Source organism: Triticum aestivum, chromosome 7D (genome assembly GCF_018294505.1).
Source record: "Triticum aestivum cultivar Chinese Spring chromosome 7D, IWGSC CS RefSeq v2.1, whole genome shotgun sequence".
NCBI classification, from domain to species: Eukaryota; Viridiplantae; Streptophyta; class Magnoliopsida; order Poales; family Poaceae; genus Triticum; species Triticum aestivum.
This window is the reverse complement of record NC_057814.1, coordinates 414,663,767-414,677,544: the sequence shown is the minus strand read 5'-3', so window position 1 is coordinate 414,677,544 and position 13,778 is coordinate 414,663,767. Positions and strand designations below refer to the sequence as shown.

At 46.5% G+C, this 13,778-nt stretch overlaps 1 pseudogene; it reads right to left on the bottom strand.

Moving 5' to 3' along the window:
- Positions 1-13,505, bottom strand: part of LOC123171138 (cationic peroxidase 1-like) — a 40,215-nt pseudogene extending 26,710 nt beyond the window's left edge.
- Between the last annotated feature and the right edge of the window lie 273 nt (positions 13,506-13,778).

Sequence of the window (13,778 nt, the reverse complement as noted above, 5' to 3'; positions counted from 1 at the left end):
TGACGAGGAGTCTCGAAATGGTCGAGACGTAAAGATCGATATATTGGACGACTATATTCGGACATCGCAAAGGTTCCGAGTGATTCGGGTATTTTTCGGAGTACCAGAGAGTTACGGGAATTCGTATTAGGCCTTAATGGGCCATACGGGAAAGGAGAGAAAGGGCCCAAAGGGTGGCCGCACCCCTCCCCATGGACTAGTCCGAATTGGACTAGGGAGGGGGGGCGCCCCCTTCCTTCTTTCTCCTTCTCCCTTCCCTTTTCCTACTGCAACAAGGAAAGGAGGAGTCCTACTCCCGGTGGGAGTAGGACTCCCCCCTTGGCGCGCCCTCCTCCTAGGCCGGCCGCCTCCCCCTTGCTCCTTTATATACGGGGGCAGGGGGGCACCCCATAGACACAACAATTGATCATTGATCTCTTAGCCGTGTGCGGTGCCCCCCTCCACCATATTACACCTCGATAATATCGTAGCGGTGCTTAGGCGAAGCCCTGCGTGAGTAGAACATCATCATTGTCACCACGCCGTCGTGCTGACAAAACTCTCCCTCAACACTCGGCTGGATCGGAGTTCGAGGGACGTCATCGAGCTTAACGTGTGCTGAACTCGGAGGTGCCGTACGTTCGGTACTTGATCGGTCGGATCGTGAAGACGTACGACTACATCAACCGCGTTGTGTTAACGCTTCCGCTTTCGGTCTACGAGGGTACGTGGACAACACTCTCCCTCTCGTTGCTATGCATCACCATGATCTTGCGTGTGCGTAGATTTTTTTTTGAAATTACTACGTTCCCCAACACTTTTCACTTGGTATTTCCTTGTATTTTGGTATCGGTTCTTGAAAGTCTTGAGCATGCATATTAACTTCATGTAGTTTCCGTGGCATGCTTTCTCTCTTTGACCCAATATATAGGGGAAACTCCACCAAGTCTCAAATTGGATGAGATGTGCATAAATTTCATTTCCATATCTATATGCACATATTTATGTGGAGTTTGTCCTATGTATTGTTGGTATTTCTAACTCTTTGGTCCCAATGAGTTTGGGTACCATTTTGTTTGTGTTGTTGTTCTAGGAACAATTGGAGATGCATTGGATGCTCGGCTCACTCACAAGGAAGGTGTTGTCACCATGTGCTTTTTGGAGTCAAGCTAGGATGATCAATGAACTACTTTGTACCTACAATTGGTATCTACCACATCCTTCCAACGTTAACTCGGTAACAAGTATCTTCATATACTTCATGCACACATTTCTTGCATCAACCTTGTGTAGGTTGTATCATGGCATGTTATTCATTTTCTCTTGTGATACTTGTTTCCTTTCTCAAAGCATCCCAACAGTGATCTCTTGTTGCTAGTTGTGATGTCTTTGATGGTTGTGTGGTAGGAATTCATTTATGTACAATAATACCATATCTAGCCATGTGCTATGCTTCCAAGCAAATATCTTATTGGTATATCTATGACTTCCTTTTGGATATCTTGTTCCTTCGTGTTGTAACTATTTCGGGTGTACATCCTTCTTTGTAGATATATATCATCATGATCTTGTCTACCTAGAACCTTATACACTTGAGAGAAATTACATCTCTAGATGATATCCTTTCTTTCACGTCCACCTTGTCTTTCTTGTTATTTCTTTGGTGGCTCCGTGAAAGCTTTTGCCTTGAGTGCATGTCTTATCTCGTTGCATCTTGATGCACTCCTGTGTGGTGAAGATTATTTTCCTCATGCTTATCTCTACGAGGCTTTTGCCATCTTAATTGGTATCCCTCGTCTTGATGAGGCTTTCATCTTCTATCTTCACCATGGGTTGTCACAAGTGTTGGTTATTCATTTTGCATTTTTAGTGTGCTTGTGAACCCTTTTGCTTGGTGTGTGTGGGGAGGACATGTCATGCACCTTGTATCTCCACTATCCAAGACTATGTTGATGCTTAATGCTCATTCGTACATTAGTCTTCTCAAGTGCTTTGCCATGACTCACACACATCATTTTGGTTGAGCCTACTCTTAAGTTGCCTCTTTTATATGTTGCTCAACCATTTGTTTGTTGCAAGTGCTAGGCTTTGTTTCCTATATGCTCACTTGCACTTGTTGTGAGTTTCTATTGATTTTCGGGGAGTGATGATCCTATTTTGTGCACTCGGTATCCTAATGCAAATATTGTAAGAAGTGCACAAATCATGGAGAGCTTCACTAATGTCTTTAGAACACTCTGTTGCTCTCTTGCACTTGTCGTGAGGTTCTATTGATCTTGGGGCAGTGACGATCCTATTTTGTGCTCATTGTATCCAGTTACAACTAAATTGTGCACAAATCATGGGGAGCTTCTCTAGTTTCTCTAGAACACTCCTTTGCTCATATCATAATTTATTTCATTCATGTGGCACGTAGGATCATTGGTCTAGTTGGCTCAATTGATATTCCTTGATTGCTTGCTTCAATTGGTATCTTTTGATTGCTTGTTTGCTTGTTTCTCTCTTTCTTCTGTCTTTGTGGCATATCTTTCTTTTGTAAACTTTGGGCCTGAATATAGTTTGTTTTCCTCCTAGTATTTACCGTCAAACTTGTGTATTGCATTCCACTCTCTTGTTGAGAAATACACAAATTATGGAGGAACACAATTTATATTGGCCTTCTAAGCTTTTCTCCCATTTTGGCAATTGATGCCAATGGGGGAGAAGTTTCAGAGAGTTTTGTGGAGAAGTTTAGAGAACTCTCTCCTCTTGCTTTGGTTTTGTTCCTAAGCATTTGCATCTCTTACTCATGCATCATTGGTTGTTGCATTGCATGGTGATGCATAATTCCTTATATAAACTGTCTTGAAAGTGATTATCATCAATTACCAAAATGGGGGAGATTGAAAGAACATGTGGTGCCCCCATGTTTGGTTTTAGTAATTGACGACAATCTCTATGGACTAATGGTTGCCTTGAGTTATATTTGAAGGTTTTGTCCATAGGATTTTCTTGGAGTACATGTGTTGGTTTCAAGGAGAGTTTGTGTTGACCAAGGTGCTATTAAGGAATTATCCAAAGATTGGTCATGTGAGAGTTGAGCTTATTGCAAGCATGTCTTGAAGAAGAAGATTGTGTGATCATTCATGTTTACCTTCAAGACATCATCCAAATGAAGAGACTTGGAAAGATTCTAGGTTGATCAAGACTAAGTCAAGAGTGAATCAAGTTGATCAACTCACAAAGCGTAGAAGATGTACCGAGAGGGATCAGGTGATCCCATGGTATGGCAAGCATTGTCCATTGTGCTTTGTGTACTAACCCATGGTCTATGTGAGAGTTCTATGTGGGGTTAGGTACGTGTTCATGGGCTTGCGTCAAGAGGAAGATATCACTCAACCCATGGAGAGGATGACATCAAGTGGTGATCGTCATCAAGATTGTCGTGTGCAAGTTCAAGTGGAGCATCACGAAGAGATCAAGTGCTTGAAGCTTGCCGTCCATTGTGGTCACAATGGACTTGTGAAGATGTGCCGAAGAGTGGCTCACCCATAGTGGACTATGGGGGAGTAATCATCTAGTCTTCATTGAGCCAACGCAATCAAGAAAAGTGGTCCAACTTGAGGGAGTCAAGATCGTCATCATCTAGCTCAAGTGGACCATGTGCAAGGCAAAGGTTTGCCCTTGATAGGTTTTCTATTTTACCGGTCTCATGGTGGTAGTTGGCAGACCGGGTTATAGGATCGATAGCCGTACTATCAAGGGGGCTCTCAAGTGAGTAGCTTGATCGTATCGTTCGTCGAGAGCTCAAACCATTGCATCCTTGCATCATGTTTCTTGGTTCTTGTTTGGTTCTCTTTGTGAGTCTTAGAGCTTATGGTCATCTTGATGACAAGCTTGAGTTCATCGAAAACGGAGTTTGCATGCGTCTTCTATGATGTTTTCGATGTTGGAGGTTTTACCGGTCATATCCGAGGAAGGGTTCTCACCATTTTATTTTGGGCCTTTTCTCATTTGCTTCTTATTGGTATTTCTATCAAGATTGTGTTATCCCTTGTCGCTAGCTTTCCAACAAACTTGGTTTCGTCAAATTCGGAGTCCGTTTGCAGAAGTTGTGTCAGTTTTGGTGTTCTGAAAAGGCTGCAGCGGCACTACTGCGGACAGGAGCGGATGTAATTTTTTACTACCGCTCTTGGGAGCGGTACTAGCGCTTGGAGCAGGACTACCGCGGCTACTTCCGTGGCTACTTCCGCTTGGGACCAAAAACTCGTCACAAGTCCAGCGGTGGTAGGCACGGATGTAATTTTTTAGTACCGCTCGCAAGCAGTAGTACCGCTACCCCTAGCGGTAGTACCGTGAGGTCAAGCGGTACTACCGCTCCGACGGTTCTTCTGGCTTTTTTGCTTCCTCGCTGTTGTGTTTCAAAGGGCTACTACCGCCCTAGCGGTAGTACCGCTCCTTGGAGCGGTAGTACCGCTCGGTGCGGGTTGTGACCATAACGGTTGGATTTTCCCCCACCTATAAAAGGGGGTCTTCTTCCCCAATGAACCTTATCCTTTGAGCTTGTGTTCTTCCCCCATCACTTTCTCCTCTATGTGAGGGGAACCCCTTGGATCTAGATCTTTGAGTTCTTGGTGTTCTACTTCTTGTTCTTCCTCTCATTTTCCTCCCTAGCATTAGTTGCTTCGGTGGGATTTGAGAAAGAAGGACTTGGGCACCCCGTGTCCCCTTGCCATTGCATTTGGTGCATCGGTTTGAGTTCTCCATGGTGATACGTGGAAGTTACAATTTGAGAAGCTTATTACTCTTGGGTGCTTGGTACCCTTGAGCTGGTTCCTCTTGGGTGCTTGGGCGCCCTAGACGGTTGGTGGTGTTCGGAGCTCAATCATTGTGGTGTAAAGCTCCGGGCAAGCGTCGGGGTCTCCAATTAGGTTGTGGAGATCGCCCCGAACAATTTGACGGGTTCCGGTGACCGCCCCCAAGGGTTGCCAAAGTGTACGGGTTCGGTGACCGCCCCCAAGGGTTGCCATTTGTACGAGTTCGGTGACCGCCCTCAAGGGTCCCTTAGTGGAATCACGACATCTTGCATTGTGCAAGGGCGTGAGGAGATTACGGTGGCCCTAGTGGCTTCTTGGGGAGCATTGTGCCTCCACACCGCTCCAAACGAAGATTAGCATCCGCAAGGTTGTGAACTTCGGGATACATCATCGTCTCTGCGTGCCTCGGTTATCTCTTACCCGAGCGCTTTACTTATGCATTTTACTTTGTGATAGCCATATTGTTTCTTGTCATATATCTTGCTATCACCTAAGTAGTTTTTCTTGCTTAGCATAAGTTGTTGGTGCACATAGGTGAGCCTAGTTGTTGTAGGTTTTGTGCGACAAATTAACCGCTAGGTTTATTCCGCATTTGTTCAAGCCTCAACCGTAATTATTTTAAAGCGCCTATTACCCCCCTCTAGGCGACATCCACGATCTTTCAATAGGCCCGGTCGGCTAGCGAATCGGTACGTGAGGAACTCACTTGGTGAGCGAACCGGTACGTTAGGAACTCACTTGGCGGTGGCAGGGGCTGGTAATATCCATCAACTCCAGCTTCTCTTTTTTCTGGGAGCTCGGTTTGTCCAGCTCCGCGAATCCTCGTTTTCTACACTGCGCTCGCCGCCAGCTTCTCTCGCTAAACTCTAGGAGCTGGAGCGTTCGGTCAAACTCCAGAGTTGGAGGCGAAGGAGCCAGGAGTTGGAGGGCTCCCGAACACGCCTTAAGTTCCCAAACTATGCTCTTCCTCATTTGAGTTTATTCCTTCTCACAATTTTTCCACCCATAGTTGGCATTGATGAAAAAAGAACTTTCTTAAGAGAATTTAGTGATTCCTCTAAAATTTAGAGTGACATCCCCCAACATCACATAACAATTATCCAAACATGATATTCCAAGCTAATTCCTCCCACTTATCCTAAGCATGTTAGTGCGGGAGTTTCACTTGTTGTTTCCTTTGGGGTCAAGATTATATTCCAATATGATTGTCAATAATTCCACCCTGGATCATAAAAATAATTCTTTCCTACTTTCCACCATATTTCCTTTTTTTAAACACCCTTTGATCCACTAGAATAACCATGAAAAATTCCTGGCGTGCACTCTGTAGTAACTGAGAATTTCCTGCCAAAATATAAGATTTCCTTCCAGTCTAAAAGACATAGTGACTGTGCTAGGTGAAGAATGATATCAACAAACGGCAGTATGCAATGCTTCTTTCAAAAAAACAAAGGAGTATAAAAGACCTTCAATTTCTCCATTCAATTGTGGAGTGTACGGTGTATTACAGTAGTGAATAATTCCATGCTCTTTACATGTTCAATTGATATAATACTGAAGTGTACTTCCCCCACCAATCGGTTGTTAAAACTTTGGTAATCTTTAATCAACTGATTTTCCACTTCAGTACAACATGTGACTAGCAATATAAGACCTTTTGACTTGTATAATGAAAGGTAAACATAACCATATAAAGTGTAACCATCGATGAGTGAAATGAAATAAGCAATCTACCTCTAGTGGGAGTGTCCAAAAGATACCATAAGTATATCAGAAGAAAAAAATGATGTGAAACTTTTTATCTCCTTCCACCTTAAGAAAAGGCGTGCAAGTCAAATGCACATTATATATGCGCTTCAGAAAAACAAATTCCTCCCACTAAAGTTTTGAATTCCAGAATTAGTAAGCCACTCGATCCAGTTCCATGATATGTGACCAAGTCGTCATGAAAAAAATAATAAACTCCAAGCATGTGTTCCCATTATCAGTATTCCTCTCGATGGAGTTATCTTCCCCAAATAACAGTTTGGGTTGCTAACTTCCAATTAGTGGACCATCAAGAAAGAATAGACCATTGTATGAAATTCCATAGCACTAATTTTATCATTGAATAATATTCCCTCTCTTCCTCTTCCAAATAGTATTTCATAATCAATGTGTTTCAATATAAAACAATAATTAAATCCTTCACACTGAAGTTTCATAGAGTGTCCTATAACAATAATATTTTTCCTCCATAATGGGGTTTCATAGCAAAATTTTCAATTCCAAAGTACATCAAAGTTAGCATTAATTCCCAAGTACATCAATTTTCCTTTGGAATTGTTCTATGCCAACTCATTGGATTCTAACAATATATGAGGTATATAAACAAACACCATAATTCAACTATTTGAAAAAGTAGCCCCAAATATATATCATTAATAGACATACCGACAAATGAAGAGCAAATTTTCTTGTCCTCCGAGTGGCTCCCATATTCCTCCATAAACAAGTGATGCTCAATAATAACATTTATGTGAAATCCCTTTCCGGATTATGCATAATTTTTCGCATAACCATTTTGCTCGTTGCAGTTCATCCACGCATTTATGATGTGGAGTCCTCCTAAATTTCTTCCAAGGAGTAGAAACCTTTTCGATTTACATGCAGTGGATTAGCAACCAAGCAAGTTTGTCCTTTAACCTACAATCCTATAAAATAAGGGGGCAGCTACGCGTCTGCCGGGTGATATTTAGAAAACATCCGCCGCCTTAGTAGCCGTAGGATCATGAGGAAGCCAACCGTCTGATCTTCTTTCATTGAGCGTGCATCAACCTTTGCAACAAAGCTTGTGTTGCGCTCCTGCCGAACGTTTTTTTTTTTCTGAAACAAGGCCTGTGTTTTAGAAACAAGATTTCTGTTATAGAAAAAACCTTTGCTCTTTCCCTGTTGCAACAAACGTAGCGTTGTGCGCTCGTTCCCTTGGCAACAAGAGGCCTGTTGCACAAACAAAAAAATTCCCCTCACACCAATGTCATCAAATGTCTGACAGGCATTTTAACTTTTTCAGTATAGATTATGTTGTAGAATTTTCTGCAACAAAGAGCATGTTGCAGAAACGTCTGTAGATTTTTTTGCAACAAAGTTTGTTATATAATATTTTCCGCAACAAAGATCGCGTTGCGGAAACATCTATAGAATTTTATTTACAACAGAGTTTGTTATAGAAATATTTTCTGCAACAAAGATCATAGGTGATGCTGCGGAAATATTTGCAACACAGATACTATTGTAAAAATATTTGTAACAGAAGTTGTGTTGCGGAAAATATTTGTAACATATGTCATGTTGCAGAAATATTTTTGGGCTTTGCTTTGTTGCAAAACTAGACCCGTCGTAAACAATTGCAACACCACATTTGTTTCTGAAATATAGCCTCTGTTTCGAAAGCGTGTTCGATAAAGAACGACATGCAAGCCTTCATTTGACACGTGTCATGCAATGGAAGTGGCGGACGCGGCCACTACGATCCGCCGAATGACGGTAAGCTTTAACTAGTTGATAGATGCTAGTCAGGATTGGTAATTAGCATCACTTCCCTCATGGCAAGCACTTCCGCACAGGTTCATGTGGTTCTTCCAGTCGGCTAGCATAGCTGCACTTGGCAGCATAACAAGCAACACGTGACGTAGACTCGAAAGTTGTAGCAGGGGCAGCATGCGTGGGCGCGACCTGCAGTATTCCGAGCAGCAAGCTCGTTCGGCTTGGCGAGTCATCGGACAAGCAGGCGCCGCAGGAAGTGAGCGATATCCACAAGGTTCTAAGGCCAAAACAGACGTCTGTTTTGGCTTATTATCGTCTGTTTGGGACGGCAATGGGGTCGCCTATGTCCGCTTGAGGCAGTTGGGTTGCCGATGCGCCCAACGTGCGACCGCACCTCAAATCATATCCGGGTGGACGTGATTAAAAAACGCAAAAACTAAAATAAAATACCGAAAAAAATAAAATAAACACAAACATAAAAACATAAACATAATTAAACATCACGGCCATAAAACGGTCCAGTTCCATAGTTCACATAGACATATAATTAACATAAAAAACAAAAGAAAACCGCAGCCCCCGCGCTCCTGCCATGCCCGTTGATGCCATGGCCGTCGCCGTCTTCTCACGCGTCGTCGTTGTCGTCCTCGTCGCTGACGAGGTCGACGTAGTCCGGCGGCGTCCAAAGGTGGGACAGCGGTGCCTGGTAGACGGGAGCTCGCAGGAAGGTGGGAGGTGTCTGCACCACCTCCCCCCGTGGCGACGTCTCACGCTCCGGTGACCACGGCGGTGTGGGGCACCAGTTCACGCCCCCACGGCGTCGGCCATGTCCGTGGCTGTGCACGACCAGCTCCACCGCTGGCCCACCAGGCCCGGGTGGGCCGCGGCAACGGGCGGCTCCTCCAGCACCTCCTCCCTCCTCCTTGACGTCCACCATCTCCAGCTCGGGGAAGGCGACGTCGCCGGCAGCAGAGAGGGCCATCATGGTCTCCAGGTGTTGGGAACGTAGTACTTTCAAAAAAATTCCTACGCGCATGCAAGATCATGGTGATGCATATCAACGAGAGGGGAGAGTGTCGTCCACATACCCTTGTAGATCGTCGATGTAGTTGTACGTCTTCACGATCGACCGATCCTCAGTGCTGAACGTACGGCACCTCCGCGTTCAGCACACGTTCAGCTCGGTGACGTCCCGCGAAATCACGATCCAGTAGAGCTCGAGGGAGAGTTTCGTCAGCACGACGGCGTGGTGACGATGTTGATGAAGCTACCGTCGCACGGCTTCGCCTAAGCACCGCTACGATATGACCGAGGTAGATTATGATGGAGGGGGGCACCGCACACGGCTGGGAGAGATCAATGATCAACTTGTGTGTCTCTGGAGTGCCCCTGCCCCCGTATATAAAGGGGGGGGGGAAGGAGAGGGCCGGCCAAGGGAGAGGCGCGCCCAAGGGGGGGGGATCCTACTCCAAGTAGGTTTGTCCCCCACCTTTCCTATTCCAAGAAGGAGAAGGGGGAAGGAGGAGGTGGAGAGAAGGAAGGAGAGGGGGGCCGCCGCCCCTTCCCTTTGTCCAATTCGGATTGGGGCAAGGGGGGCCGCGCGCCACCTCCTGGCTGCCCTCTCTCTTCTCCACTAAGGCCCATAAGGCCCAATAGCTTCCCGGGGGGGGGGGTCCGGTAACCCCCGGTACTCCGGTATATGTCCGAAACCTCCCGGAACCCTTCCGGTGTCCGAACATAGTCGTCCAATATATCGATCTTTACGTGTCGACCATTTCGAGGCTCCTCGTCATGTCCGTGATCACATCCGGGACTCCAAACTACCTTCGGTTCATCAAAACACAAAAACTCATAATACCGATCGTCACAGAACTTTAAGCGTGCGGACCCTACGGGTTCGAGAACTATGTAGACATGACCGAGACACATCTCCGGTCAATAACCAATAGCGGAACCTGGATGCTCATATTGGTTCCTACATATTCTACGAAGATCTTTATCGGTCAAACCTCATAACATCATACGTTGTTCCCTTTGTCATCGGTACGTTACTTGCCCGAGATTCGATCGTCGGTATCTCAATACCTAGCTCAATCTCGTTACCGGCAAGTCTCTTTACTCGTTCTGTAATGCATCATCCTGCAACTAACTCATTAGTCACATTGCTTGCAAGGCTTATAGTGATGTGCATTACCGAGAGGGTCCAGAGATACCTCTCCGACAATCGGAGTGACAAATTCTAATCTCGATCTATGCCAACTCAACAAGTACCATCGGAGACACCTGTAGAGCACCTTTATAATCACCCAGTTACGTTGTGACGTTTGGTAGCACACAAAGTGTTCCTCCGGTAATCGGGAGTTGCATAATCTCATAGTCGTAGGAACATGTATAAGTCATGAAGAAAGCAATAACAGTAAACTAAACGATCAAGTGCTAAGCTAACGGAATGGGTCAAGTCAATCACATCATTCTCCTAATGATGTGATCCCGTTAATCAAATGACAACTCATGTCTATGGCTAGGAAACATAACCATCTTTGATCAACGAGCTAGTCAAGTAGAGGCATACTAGTGACACTATGTTTGTCTATGTATTCACACGTGTATTATGTTTCCGGTTAATACAATTCTAGCATGAATAATAAACATTTATCATGATATGAGGAAATAAATAATAACTTTATTATTGCCTCTATGGCATATTTCCTTCACCAGGCCCTCCCACTGGTGCTCATCGTGCGTGTCCATGGAGTCTTCCATGACACGTTGGAGGAGCCGGGCCTCCTCCTCCTCTGTCATGCGAGGAGGTGGTGGTGGCGACGGCGTGGGCGTAATGCCGCGCACCACCCTACGCCCGCGCACTTGGGAGGGCTCGGAGCACGCGCGCGACGCTCACGTGGTCGCTGCGGCCCCGACGAGGTGCCGACAAAGAAGGAGGCGCGCCGTGTGTCATGCTCGTCTCGGAACCACGTGCCCCAGAGGGCGGAGTCGACGGCGTACCTGGGGTCGTAGTAGAGCGTGTCTGGCAGGAGGCGACGGCGGCGTTCGATCTCCTCGCTGCGCGCACGGCTGCTTGTCGGGACCAGCGGGATCGGCACTCGATCCGCGGACAAATGCCAGTTATTGGGCAGGTGCACGTCGCTCCAGGGGAGCGGCGTCCTCGTCTCCCAGTAACGACGGCAAACATCCGCGTGAATGTAGTGCCGGTCGCGCTCGCCGCCGGCCGCAGGGGCGATGGAGAATGCGGGAGGCGTGGGGGCCCTTCGTGGTGGTGATGCGGGCTCCTCTTTGACGCCGCGGCGGCGGCGGCCCGAGGACGAGCCAGCCTCGTGGTCGTGCGCCCCCTTGCAGCCGAAGCTCCACCGCACATTGCTCCGGGCGGCCGGCGACCTCGAGGAAGGGGAAGGGAGAGCTAGGGTTTGGGTGTCGGGTTTCGAGGAGGCAGCGGGCGACTGGAGTGGAGCGTGGACTGCGACCGGTCCACGGCTTCCCATTTAAGAAGCACGCCTACCGCGCGCCTTGGCGGATGACAGGTGGGGCCGGCCGCGCGTGCGCATTAGTGTTGGACGGTGGGAGATAGGTGGCCGCTTGCCACGCGGCTCCGAAGCGGACGAGCGGCGCGTCCGTTTGCTGTCCGCCGCAACCCAAATCCGATGCATGTTTGTGCTCGAAATGGGTCGGCCCAGATACAAAACGGATCAGATGGGTTCAGGCCGTCGCGCGTTGGACCATGAGGTCTGTCCGTTTTGCCCCCAATTTGCCCCCAAACGAACGGGACCGAACGTGATGGGGTCGCGCGCTGGAGGAGCTCAGGCGACAGGGTGTAGCAGGAACGCAACGATGATTGGCTCGACGAGTTGACGACTGCAGCTGACTTTGACAAAGACCGGCGTGTGACGGATGTTGATGGGATGGATAGAAACCGATCTGTTCGATAAAGAGTTCATGGCGTGGCAAGTTCCGTGAAGAAAAATCATCCACATGAAGCAGATGCAATCAGCCAACGATATTTCTTGGTTCCTTACATAACGCGCCGTGAGCCGATCGAATCGGCCAAAGCATGCGACTCGCCGAAGTAGCACGAGCGACCGGTGACGAAAGCAAAGATGCACACGTACTTAGAAGAGCTTGATTGATTCCTGTATAACATGAAAGAATCAGGAACTTGGACCACTAATCGAGGAAGCATCCGCGCAAAATATAGCAGAAGAAAATTCCAAGCATCAAGACTTGCGGTGAAGAGGAAGGCCACGACGGCACAGTTGTGCAGTGGAAGCAATCACGAGCGGCGACGGACGATGACGGCAGAGTTGCACAGCGGATTAGGATCCGAGCGGTGGCGGTCGAACCTTTGCTCATGACATCAATGTTAGAAGTTCTTAGGTTTGTGATCTATCCTTATTTCTCTGTGCTTATTTGTGGTGTCACGTATAATTCGTAATATTGAGACTGGAGACTTTTTTACTGTCTTTCCAAAGAGTACACCTCTTATACAGATAAGATTCCTAGTATTTTTAACTAGTTTACTGGGATAGCCTTCAGATCAAACCAACCACTATCTAATTTGTCTGTTAACGGATTCTACCCGTTGTGTCGCCGGAGCACGCGCTTGTGAGCAACGCGTCATAGAGTATAAATTCCTCTGATTATGTAAATATTATATTATAAATTTCTCTAATTATGTAAATAGTATATCTAGCTCCTTTCGATTATCTCTCTACCTGGATAGTCTTTCCAATATAAATAGTATATTGTATTCCACTGGTAATCAAACAACTTCCTTAAGCATATTCCAACATGTGATAATTCCATGATAATCAAGTAAATTAATTCCATAAATACATGTATAATTCCATAATGAGGTATTCTGAATATTAGTAATTCCTAGTAATTAAATATAGTTGCATGACACATAATTCCAACAGCCTCCACGTTCGCCTTGATCACGTCAATGAGCTCGAAGCCGCGGAGCGAGTTCAGATTGCCGAACGCCGTCTTCTCGCCGGCGAAAGCGGGAGCGCCCGGAGAAGATGGCATGTCGTCCAAGAGTACCGAGGCGTCACACCCTGACACGTTACATAATGTATTGGTCTGAGCCAGCAGCCAATCCGGGACGAGCAGAAAAGTTTATCGGTGCGTACCTGCACGAAGCAGTCGTGGAAGTGGAGCCATCCACCGCTCGGCGCTGACGGCCCTGACCATGGTGCCGTGTGCGATGCTCGGCAACTTGGTGCAGGTGGCCAACGACGGAGCTATGTGGTGGGCTGGGGGCTGTGCCCCCCCCCCCCCAAGCCTTGGAGATATCCTTGAAGAATTTTTTATTTGAAGGGCTTAGATTAGGAAAAAATTAGCATTTGCTGAAGGAAATATGCCCTAGAGGCAATAATAAAGTTATTATTTATTTCCTTATATCATGATAAATGTTTATTATTCATGCTAGAATTGTATTAACCGGAAACATAATACTTGTGTGAA